General features: G+C 43.2%; 2 protein-coding genes across 2 annotated transcripts in view; one reads left to right on the top strand and one right to left on the bottom strand.

Moving 5' to 3' along the window:
* Positions 1-12,773, bottom strand: part of COL4A1 (collagen type IV alpha 1 chain) — a 144,398-nt gene that overhangs the window by 131,262 nt on the left and 363 nt on the right. The gene's annotated exons all lie outside the window — the stretch shown is intronic.
* Positions 12,725-12,773, top strand: part of COL4A2 (collagen type IV alpha 2 chain) — a 191,096-nt gene continuing 191,047 nt past the window's right edge. Inside the window, exon 1 of the mRNA XM_063102491.1 lies at positions 12,725-12,773. This exon is cut by the window's right edge and continues 11 nt beyond it. The gene's annotated coding sequence lies outside the window, so the exon portion shown is untranslated.

Below are 12,773 nucleotides of genomic sequence, written 5' to 3'. Positions count from 1 at the left end.
ACTTCTGATCCCTAAGGTACCCTCCAGGCAGTTTTCTCACCCAGGGCTCCCAGTCCCTGCTGCAGGAGGCTGAATGGCCCTAGGGTACAGGAGAGAGACAGGAACTCAAAGGATGAGTACTGGCAGGTAGACAGGTAGGACACTGGACGTCAAGACAGTTGTAGAGGTTTAGGAGAAACATGTGTCCAGGGTTATTACCAGCACGCACAAGGAACAGACCATCTATGTCACTTAGGAACTAACAATGTCACACCTCATACTCACAGAGTCTAGTTGGACTCTGGGATTGTGGGCAAAGAAATTTACTGTTATAAAATTCTCACTTCTCAACTAGACCTCTTCCCTAGAGCATCTCCTGAAAGTATCTGAGGTCATTGTCCTTTAGCTGGTGATGAATTCCATTCGAGGTCACCTCACGAAACACTTTATCCTCCTCCCTTTGCCACGATAGGGCTGGGAGCTTGGACCACCCATGCAAACTAGCGAAGTCCCAAAGTTTAAGCTAGTAAGACCAAAGGTGTGTCAGACTGATACATATAAACGAGTGTCAGCTCCGGACGTCTTCAGGCTGCCACAGCTGGTGGCTCCACATGGGCCACGGCTCTGACTGCGGAAGAGGCGGAGATAAAATGTTGTCCAAGCCAGCAGCTGTTACATCTACCTGCAAGGCTACTGATAATGAGAAACTCAACCTGAGTACTGTGCTTTGCCAAGGGCAGCTTTCCAGTTAACACGACGGTCTCTCAAGTTATACAGGTACACACCATGCAGGGCTAGAGCGAGTTGCATTCAAAGTTGGGCGTCGCCTCTTGGCTGTTATTGCTGATCATCTGTCATTCTGACTAAAGGTCAAAGTGATTCTGCTCAGATATGGCACGTACGGCTCAGACACAGCGACCCGAACTCAGTGCTGCATTTTTTAATATGATGTTTTGACATACTGGAAACACCAGCCAATCAAACCTCTTCACTCTCTGACACTTTATTAAGAAGAGAATTGCCAATTAAGGAGTCAAAGTAGCAATCATTTTTATAGTTATTTCCCACCAAGAAGGCTCTAAAACAACACGCTTCATCAGAGAATTTCACATTATACCTTTTCCCCTTGATAATAGCTTTTCACAGTTGCAGGATAACGTGGTACATGTACAGTCAAAAGTCTAGGACAGTTTGCCAACAAATTTAGCCAAAAACTTTGACCTGCAATTTCTTTCTTAAGCCACTGGGTATTTTCATGACAACAGTCTTATGTTTCTGGTTCATTTATCCCTAACTCACAAATCAGATTTATTTTGCCCAGGAAACATGGTGAACCTTGAACAGGACTCTAGTTTTGCCATGTGGCATAAGCCACAGAAAAGGGCTCTGTGCTCGTGGTGAGCAGAGCTACTCCAGGTCTCAGTGAGTGCTCAGCTGGGGACCAGCTCCTAACTTCTGGGGGATGCTGGGCTGTGACACTCTATCCCAGGTGTTTGCAGTTACACAGCAAGGATGGCCTGACCCCTTGTGTCCTTTGGAACTAGAGGGCTTGGGGTGTGGCCCCGCTGTTTACAAAAGCATCTCTCTTTCTTCCTTCATTGGCCTCCAGACTCCTCACACCGTGTCCTGCTGACGTGGCCATGCAGCAATGCAATTTTAAGGCAAAGGACACTATCCTTGCATCACTGCTGTTGTGACACATGCGATCCTCATCAAAATGCCTGGAAGTCATGCACGCTGGGGAACACATTGGCTCTTTGAAGCCTCCATCCCATTCTTACATCTGGTATTTCCACATTTGGTGGTTTCATCTGCCCTAAATCCAAGTCGTTTTTCCCAGAGATAGCTTTGCTTAATTCCCAGGGCAGATAGGAGAACCATAGGGGGCGTTTCCTACTCCAGAGATATTTCAAAATTTCTAAGAAGTGGAACGAATCTGAATGTCTGTTAGTCTCATAAATGTACTTCAGAGACATAAAATAAACATATTTCCTATAAAGGACTTTGGTTCTCTTCCTTACATTTACAACTCTCTTAACAAAGTTGAATTTCTGAGGCTGAGCCATGAGAAAAGCAAAATAGCAAAAAGGGACACCTTTTAAAATTATTTCTAGTTCAGCATGATAAAAGGAAGAAATCGTTTGTTTGTATTAATTATATAAATAATCACTGGAGGCAGCAATTTTTATCAATTTGTTCCCAAATCTAGAATAGTCCCTGGCCCATAGTGGGTATGCAATAAATATTTACTACATGAATGAAGAAACACCATTTATCACAAGTATAAAACATTTATCATATATATAAAACATATTCATGATGTACATATATATATTTGTGTATGTCTGTTTATATACATATAAAATCTCATTTTACAAGTTTAGGTCATTACCTGTATGTTTATTGAACACACTTAATATACAAAAGCCACAATATCCTTTAAATGATTATTTCAGTGTAAAAATGTACAAATCAGACGTTTTCCTAAGGCATGTACAGACTTCTGCAGAAAGATTCTTTATCAGGTCTTATGGGACTATACCATTTTTAGGCTTTTTAACAAATAAACATCCTCAATCTATCAATCTGTTTAGATTTCCTCTTAGGTCCTCCCCTCATATGGCTTTCTGACCTCGACCTGAGCTGAATTCTGAAATGCGTCTAGGCAGCAAATGTTTGTCTGGCTGGAAGCCCCACCTCTGGTGCCACATAGACATTTTCAATCATGGGTAATGTCACACCAAGGCAGCCAGACATGCAGCCCCTCTGATGACAGATAAAACTCTTCGGGGACATATGAGAGTCCCAGGGCTGGGAGTGAGCACCGTGGGTGTCTGGGCCCTGGGCCCTGCATGGCCCTGCATGGCTCGCAGGCTCCAGCACTATGCCCCATCCCACTCTCCACGAAGAGGGGAAGGGTCTCCAAAGTGCTTCCCATTTTGAGCACTGACCTATTAAACTATGATCTTTTCCCATTAAATACTCACTGGAAGAAATCTGTGCAGACACTCCCTTTCTGAGTGGTGATAAAACATCAAATGTCAGCATACCTCACAAGACCGTGGAACCGTGGGGACACCGCCGCTTCCACGTGAAATCACCAGTGCAGTTCATTTGCACGTGCTTTTGCTGATTTTACTTTTGTCATGCTTCAAAGCCCAGTTTTCCGTCTTGAAATACTTTAGGGACAGAACTGTGCCCTCAAAAGGTATGCAATAAAAACGTATTTAATTAAGCGTGTGAATATCATTATAATCCCAATATTTTGTAAATTATCCAAGAAGCTTATCTCATTTCATGGAGTGAAGTAGTGGTAAAAGAAAAATATTTTTCAGGCATCATCATTTTATTTATATATGAATACCAATAATATAATGAAATCAATACCTAATATTTATTCAGCTCTTATGATACGGCATTCACTCATTTATGTGCTTTACCTATATTATCATAGGTGTATCATCTTCAAAACAATCCTATAAAGCAATACATTATTATCTCTATTTTACAGACAAGAAAACTGAGGCACAGACAGGTTAAGAAGGCTGCCCAGGTCAAACAGCTGGTTGCTGGTATATCAAGAATTCGAACCCATCTCATCTGGCTCCAGAGGCAGTGGCTGCGTACTGCTCCTTCTAGAGTTTCAGAACCCTAGAAAAGCTCTGGGGGCCGAAAGAAAGCAGCGCAAGCATTAACTTTTCTGTATAATATAACGTCTATTACGCCGTTATTAAAATGACTCTTATTTTAACTTGGGCATATATCAGAATACAAAATATAAGAGCAGTTCTGACCACTTATTTTCTAACACAATGAGTGCTAAACACACACTTATTAAGCAAATTTAAATGCTGGAAGCAGGATACTGAGCTGTCAACCTACTACTTTGTACTTTGTGTTTATGTGAATTCTTAGCCTAACTTATTTTATTTTCACTGATGTAAAAAAAGAAAAAAGGGCCTTTGGTTACAAATTTGGCTTCAAGCCTAAAACAGTGTCCAAAGTTATGCATGCTTTAAATGAATGATTGAGTCAAGAGAAAAAAATCACATATCTCATAATATATTAATGGACAATAACCTCCATGAAAGAAGGAAAAAAATCAAATGTCAATGAGAGATAAAAAAAATTAATTATAGCATTTTTTTGTCGTTTTTTTTTTTTTTTTTTTTTTTTTTGCCTTTTTTGAATTCCAGAATAAAGAAATACAATCTTACCATTTTCAAGTACTTGAGAATACAAAATCTAATTATTATCAAGGCACCAATGTCTATTTGGTCAGACTTGCTTTAGCAAACTGATAAAAAACATCTGGTGTTCACATAATTTTTACATGCAAAAATGTTTACTAAAGATAAGCTATGAGTGAGAGAAATCAAGAGAGCTCCCTGCATATCCCACGTAATGAAAGCTCTGCCATCTCCAGCTTATCAGTGAATACTATTGATTCTGGCCTGGCTTTGTGGAGTTATCCAAAATAAATCTGACCCAGAGGCTAAACTAGCCATACTGTGGATGCAATTTTTCCTCATCACTGACCCATTTTCCTGTTTTGGCAAGTTTATCTCAGTTTTGTAGGCCCTTTTCTAACCAAAATTTAGGAGTTATTTTAAACCACTAACCCTGAATGGTCTTTAATACCCAGGAAGTGGATTTGATCATAATAACATACAAAACAGAAATCCCTCATCAGGAGCCGGGTGGTCCAGAGGAGGTGGGAGGGTAGAGGCTGCAGGGCGGCGAGGGTCATGCACTGGAGTCCAGCCTCACAACCTGGCTGGGGGCTCTGCCCCAGCCAGCCACTAAGCAAATGCTCTGCATCCAGGCTCAGCAGCTGTGTGGGCTTGGCATGTGCCACTGCACATGGCAAAGCTCTGACTTAAGAAGGTCAGGCCTGAGAAACCTCGTGTCCCATTCCTGCAGAGGAGAGAGGACCCCAGAGTTCCAGGGTCTCCTCTAGACCCCAGATGTTCCCACATCCCATCAGCCAAGCCCTCTCCAAGTTAACTCAAGACTGTCTGCTTCCTGACACACCACACGCATGATTCTGGGACCTCCTTCCCGCTTCACCTTTCAAGCTGCACCACACAGCAGAACTGGAATCGTCGGCAGTTAAAGCAACCAAGTACAAACAAAGAAACTGAGGACTGGGAGAGCCATGCAATGGATCAGTCTCAGATGGGGTGCAAACTAACATCCCAGAATGGCATGTTTACACCTAGTGCTGCTTGCAGATGCCTCAAATCCTCCCAGCTGCTGCCTCTGTGAAACGAAGAGAATGAATGGAACCTGGGGTCCCCGGACCAGCAGCATCAGCATCACCTGTTAGAACCGCAGATTCCCAGGGGTACCCCCCACCTCCTGAATCAGAAACTCTGGGTGTGTTTTATGAAGCCCTCCAGGGGATGCTGCTATGAGCTCATATTGAGGATGGCTGGTGTGGGTGAACCTCATGTGGTCTTCTGCAGTCTACAGATCTTGATGATATCAAATGCTGCTGTTTGTTCCTCGAAATGCTTGTAGTTTAACAAACAGAATAGTGCCTGGCGCAAAGCAAGCACCGTATAAATACTTTAAAAACAGTAACTCATTTGATCCTCAAAAACATTCTCTAAGTGAAGCACTATTATCATCCCCGTTTTGCAGATAAGGAAGACCAAGGCCCATGTGCCTAATGTAGTGTACGCTACCTCACGCAGAGCAAGGGCGTCCCTGGACTATCTCCTCTCTAGAGGTATGTGAAACATTTCAATTGTCTTTCTAAAACATGTGAATGTCTGACCCTTAATGCCAGCTTCTTAGACAAACAGACTTTTATCTGGCTAATCTTAGGATTCTTGGAATTAAGCTGAACTCTCAGACATACACAGTAACCTCTATTTAAGATACAAAGTTAAATATTTTCTAAACAGACATTTAAAAAATGGACCAAACTATAGGTTCTGTGGACTTTTTACCTAATAAAACGTTGCACATTATAAATAATAATGATATTAACACAGTAATGTCACCTTAAACCAAGCTCTAAAGCAGGAATAGTCCAGTTCTAGCAAATATGTTGAGCACAACTAAGTAACAATTCTGTGACATTAAAAAATTTCTTTAAAAAGTTATACAATGCAACTGTATTCTTTAAAAATTTCTTAAAAACCAAAGCTAATTAGGAAAAGAGTTGGTTGTATTAAGAATGACTCTTTAAAGCTGATGCTCTTGGATGATATGAGGATAAATGTTCCTGTACTCAAAAGTAAATCATTGTTTGCATAAAAGGATAATTGTGGACTTCAAAGTAAATTTTAAGGTTTTTATATTACAAAAATAATACGCCTTCTTATAAAAATAAAGTACTGTTAAAGATGTAGTAGCCAAATCTTTCACCAATTAAATGATACATTAATATTATTTCTTTAATAAAAATGAAGGAAAAATAGCAAAACACTTATCATTGGGTTTATCATGCTGACAACCCCATGCTGAAACAGGAAACAAATACTGACTTAGTACCTTTAGAAATGCTGCATATGCTCAATGATGAGGGTGAGATAAGACTGATCTTTCTGAAATGAAGACACACTGTTAATTGTCGTGATCTTCTGAATCTTCACCATCTGTAGATGTGGAAGGGGCTGCCGGGAAAAGTTTTGTGGAAATAGCTTTCAAAACATTGAATTACAACCAGAAAGCATTGGGTGTTGTTCTTCATAAAAGAATATCTTTATTTTCTAAAGCACAAATTCAATAAAATATTTAAACAATTTTAATTAAGTGTCAAATACAGGAATATTGTGTCTCCAGATATTCTGCTGCGCTGGACAATGCTTGTGTAAATCAGCTGAACTCTCTATGAGGGAGCACGCAATGGCAGCCTCAGCTGGGGGTGTATTTGGTGAAATGGGAACAGAACAACTGACAGCAAATTGGATTCTTGCAGCTCACACCCAGTATCTCTCGCTGTTACCTGGATGAGAAAGAAATGGCCAAAGTACACCAAGAGAGGTATTCAGTAATAAACAGCAGTAAGTCCCAAACTCCGAGCAATGTATTGATTCCAAGAACAAAGGAACATGAGAAGCTTGCATAATTCCCCTTTATCTAGAAAGCCACGACCAACAGCCACACAAAGTCTCACCTGGCAAGTAAAGTATCACTTTAATATCTGACTTGGACACTTGGCATTTGTCTTTTACTTTACTACAAATCAAGTGAGCTTTAAAACTCAGATAACATGAGATGTTCTTATAGTGTGCAGATTAAAAACCAAATCTAGCAAAGCTTCCACAAAGACTATTACTAAACCAAGGAATAGACTATTTACAGAAAGAGTTCTGCATTGTGTATATTTCCAAGTCATGTTTAGTCTGTGGTGGAATGTCTACTCTAAATTCCAAATTAAGGGGAAACACCTTCATCTGGCATTATAGCTCTTTGTGTTCTCTAATAATCCCACAGGGGTTGACAAGGTAACCTAGTTTACATGAGCTGGTATACAGCTCCCCAAGGACTTGCCACGGGGTCCTAAGTGAATGGCAGCCAGAAACACTGGAACCAATTACAAGTGGTTAATTCATGACTTCCTCCGACATCAGACATGTGATGTATTAGGGCCCAGGCTCAGAGAGATCGCCCTGCTACTGAGTGGCACAGCAAGAACTAAAACAGAATCTGGATTTTTAAAAATCCAGTTACATGACACTACTCTACATGACAACTCTGACTGTAGAGGAGGGTGCATGAGAAGGTGCAAGCTGAGAGCTCTTTCAAGAGACTCAGAATTAAGCAAGCAAAGGGGAGAGGACACTGCAGGTGAGGGTGGGAAGAGATGGCACGGCCTCCGGGGAATGCAGAAGTCCATCCTTCCTGACGGCTGCCACAGTAGCACGCCAGGGAGCAGTGAGGAGTAAGGCTGGATAAATTCCATGGATGCATGTGGCAAAGGATGGGCAGAGCCAAGCCAAAGAGATGGGATGCTTGGCTAGACAGTGGGTGGCCATTGCTAGTCCTGGACAGAGGGAGCACGTGGCTATAGGTGAGATGTCTGGAGCAGAAGGAGGGATCATGGGGACAGGGCGGGAAGGTGGGCAGGACAAGGAGGGCTGTGGTTGCCCTGGCACAGAGAGAGTAGACCTAGATGGAATGGGTCACAGCCATGGGAGGAGAAAGCCAGGGTGACTCCAGAAGCATGCAGAAAGATTTGTGACTGAGCAGACACAGAGGTCAGGAGAAAGGGAAGGCGAGGCCACCAGAAGCAGCCACGGTCTCTGGGCTCAGTATCAGGAAACTTCAGGTGGCATCAAGGACCAAAATGGGAGAGGTGGGAAGGACAGCTGGTCTGGACAAAGATGGCAAGTTCAGTTCTAAACATATTTGGTAAGTTTTAGTTCAAAGCAGGACAGCCAAGGTGAGGTGTCCCATGGAAATGTGAAGACACTGGACTGGAAGTCAAGAAAGGTTTGGGGTCACCTTCACGGAAGGGGAACGAGCCATGGGAGCAGTTCCGCCCAGGCAGAGGGTAGAGAGAAAAGGGACGCCCACTGTGAGGGGCTTGGTAAGAGGAAGAAAAAGAGAGAAGCAGAGAAATAGAAAGAAAACCAGCAACGACTCACTCCCAGAGTTGAGACCAGAACAGTGGGGAGACACAGGCAGGAGCCAGTACACCATGCACTGACTGCAAAAATATTGACCCCAAAGTAATTTACTTTGTGCTAAGTGTCCCAAAAGAAATTTACAGTTAATACCTGTCCTGGTTTATATCCCTTTCACTGTATGCATGAGAACGGTTGGAATAAGTCTTCTGTATTGTTCAATGGTTGACATTTTTAGTGGCTATTTAATAATAGCAGGAAGAACAATGCTCTAAACGTATTATTTTAGGCATCCTATTGTTGCTTTTGCTTATTCTATCCCAGGAACTCAAATGCCAAAACTGCTTGAGACGCATTTCAATGAGGTTAATCCTTTTTCAGTTCTGGGAACAACTGTCACAACAAACATAAACATTGGGCTTTCTTCATTTCTTGATACCCTCCTGATGTCTAAAAGGATTTGTTTTAGAGTATCGCTCATGCGGTTCCATTTGTCTGCAAAATCCTTACCAGCTCTTAACTAAATAACTGAACTTGTTATGACCATCCTGACCAGTTCCCAGAAACTTGCCGACAATCTTGTTAATGAATAATGTAGGGTTTTGTGAATTCCCTCATGCCCTTGCCTGAGTGAGAGTAGGTTTTCTGGGTCAGTTCCTACAGGCTCTCCAGCCTGGAATCAGTCATCCATAGTGCTGCTTTCCAAACACCCCCAGCATACCTGCCGCCTCCCAGGGAAAGGCACACGACCACATGCTGGGCCTCGGTGGGGGCCAGGACCACCTTCTCGTCATGCTCTCCTAGACCTTGCCCTCCAGTTCCTGCTGCCCTCTGAGATCAAAGTCCAGCCACAAGACTGTTAATAATGGGACAATCACATCTCCCTGTTTAAAGGAGAGAACTTTAGGGTCATCTTTCTATGCAAAGACCCTCAGACTTGAGAAAGGACAGGGAGAAAGGATAGGGATTATGCCTTCTGCATCCAATATACCATAATAATGCATATGAAAATAGGCTGGGTTTATAGTTCCTATGTCTTCCTCATGTTTCAGAGGTGGAATGTTCTCCCAGAAGTTCCCACCAAGTTCCCCAAAGCTGGGTTAGGTGCTCCTATGGCCCTTGGTTTCGCTGGACTGTGGCATTTACCAGCCTGAACTGCATGTGTCTGTTTCCTTCTCAGTCTTTCTCACCAGACTTCAATGTTCCTGGGGACAGGGAAGGGTGCCACTCCCTGCTTCATGGCCAGCACCTATCAGGGATCATGGCATGAAGGAGACACTCCAGATACATATAGAATGAAGAAAGAGACGTACGGGTCTATGTGAGGCAGGGACAGATATGCCAGGGAAACTGAGGCATAGGGTTCAATGACTCCCCCCAAATCATCTTAATAAAAGCAGACATGAAATTTAGGATCCTCTTATCCCTAAAGCACACTCATTCTGTGTACTTGTTACTAACTCATAGGGTTAATTATTCTGTGAGTCTAATCTTACAAACACATAGTTTATCTTCTGGTTGGTCTTAGAAGGGCTTCCCTTCACCCTGGTCCAATTCCGTATACAAAGAGCCCAAGGATTTGGAGTCCATCCTCACCAATATCAGTCCTAAGAAGTCGGGCTGATGTTGCTGTTTTGGGGACTAAATAAGAAATCAGCCTTCTCATCTCCGGTAGAACAGGGTCCACACTTGCATAGGAATTGAATCTCACTTAGTTTGAGCTCTAGGTTATTCAGTCCCAGGAGTAGTGACTAATGGTCAGGAGATGATGGTCTTGGTGGGCAGGCATCACCACACTTAGGAGAAAGTTCACATTTCTGGCCCTGAGAAATAATTTGTCAAGAAGCATCACACTGAACCAGTTGGAGGGGGCATTGGAAAGCTGCTGCAGGAACGATTCATTCAGCTCAGTATAACAGCACGACTGAGAGGAGAGTCATAATCCTAACGCTGTAGAAACATTCTGTCTCAGGCCTGCACTCTGTTCCTCCTTTATTGCTTAAGAAAGGACAGTTGGGGGTGGGGGGCGGGGAGTAGGTTCGGCACAGGATAAAATCGATGAAAATCCATCCACTAGGAAGTGAATAGTATAACCACAGCTGATAAGGTCAAATACAAAATCAAACAGCTTTTCATAGAGACAAAAAAAAAAAAAAAAAACAAGTGCAATTCATGTCTGTCACACAGTAGGAGGTGACATCTGGATGTCTAAATTCCTGTAAAGCATGATTCAGACAATCCAAAGGCACAGGTAATCCAGAATCATTCCCACTGACTTCTGAATTAGGATAAATAAAGTGGCAGCATCTTATCATACAAAAATGTATTTTTAAATTATATTTTGCTTGGATCAATGTTGAAGTTATTTCAACATTTTGGTATACCTAACAGCTGGTTTTGGAAGGAAGTGAGCAAAAAATGTTGTTGATGGCATGAACAGTGAGACAAATTTAAAAACTAGCTAGATATTATTTTTAAATGTATTTTCTTGCACACCCATAAGTCATATGAATATTAATCACTTTTCTCTCTCTAATTAAGCCAAGAAAAATATGTTGTAATGATAACATCTGTTTGGTCAAGTGGTAATCAGAAGTGCCCACGTGTCAGGTCTCTTCCAGCACTTCTTGACACCTTGAGGGACAGAGCCAGGCTAGTGGACAGGAAGCTTTAGAGAATAATTAAGGGGAGTGAAAATAAGCCCAAACTCAGCATTAATGAATTTGATTTTGCAGGTAAGAACAGGAGTTTGCATAAGTGAGAGGCTCGGTGGGTTTTTTTGTTTGTTTGTTTGTTTTTGTTTTTGTTTTTTAAGCCCTGGATGTTTGAAAAGCTTGCTAACATCATCAATCAGAAAATCTAAATCCAAACAGCGGTTCCTGTTTCCCAGTAGAGAACTTGCCCCTTGCCATCAGGCTCAGCCATCTCGCCTTAGAAGTGTTCTTTAAATCTTTTGGACAATATTTCTAGACCAAAATAAAGTGTTCTCAAGCTTCCTCTTTTGAAAGTATTTTGTCATCATTGCCAAAAAGTGTTTAAATAGCTGGCTATGGGGCTTGGCAGGGCTCTGGACTAGGAGAAACAATCTGAAGTTAATTGCTGGCGTGATCATTAGTCCTTTCAATATCCAGTGAAGAGCTGCCATGCAGGAGACAGACTCTCAGTTAAGAGACACATGTCTGTTGCCAGCTTATTCTGCCATGTAAGAGTCAATAATGTATATACCGTGAAGTGGAGTTAGTGAATATCATTCTTCCGGAAGAGAAGTAAAATTTTTAAAAAGAGAAAAACGAAGTGTAAGACTAAGAAACAGTAAGAGTAAGTGTAGGAGATCTGGCAAGTAGCAAAAATCATTTTTAAGCATTTGAGGGGGAAAAATGCAAAATGTGTTTGGAAGCCACACCTTCTGGCCTTTGGGCCTCCAGGGCTATGACACTGAGTAACAGCTGAGGTCTTTATCTCTCCGAGGGGAAGGAAAAAAGGAAAGAACAACAGTCCATCCAGGCTCGGCTGGAGCTGGAAGTCTGGACTCCTGCAAACCGACCTCCCAGATCCTTCTGGGCAAGCACATAACCAAGGGAAATGAAAACCAGGAAAACAGTCTGTGCCCCAAACAATGACATGGAGTTTCACTTCGGCCTCACACTCAAGGGCACATGCAGTTGTAATTTTAAAATATATGTTAGTAAAAGGCAACAAGTGGAGCAGGACGGTGCCTTCTTAGAGCTGGCTACAGAAGCGCCCACTTCTGTTCTCCAGCGTGCTTTAGGCAGCAGAAAAGCCGTGGGAAAGCGACCATGCAGCTGTTTCCAGGCAAACGGCCCGGAGTCGTTCAGCTTCAACCACCAGCCTCCAAACAACGAGAAACACGCCCAGAGCGACTCCCAGACGCATGTGTGTGGGGCTCTGAGCGGCGCGGGGTGCTCGTGAACACCCCCAGCCCCCCACCCACTGGCGCGCCCAGGGCGGATGAACAAGGCGCCCGGCCGCTGAGGTCCCCGCGATGCGGGTTCAAATCCCGCTGACTCCCAGGCACCCCCGCCCAGCTGCGGTGCGCGCTGGGCTTCTCCGGTCCCCGGGCCCGGAGGAGTTCCCTACCGCGTCCGTGCCCAGGCCGTAACAAAGGAGGCTCCGTCATGATGCGCGATCGCAGCCCATAGGGATCGCCCGCGGGGACCGGCCCGGAGGGTGCACCTGGGCGCGCCACGCGCG

This window comes from Cynocephalus volans, chromosome 7, assembly GCF_027409185.1.
Source record: "Cynocephalus volans isolate mCynVol1 chromosome 7, mCynVol1.pri, whole genome shotgun sequence".
NCBI lineage: Eukaryota > Metazoa > Chordata > Mammalia > Dermoptera > Cynocephalidae > Cynocephalus > Cynocephalus volans.
The sequence above is the reverse complement of the archived record's forward strand: the minus strand, read 5'-3'. Positions and strand labels throughout refer to the sequence as shown.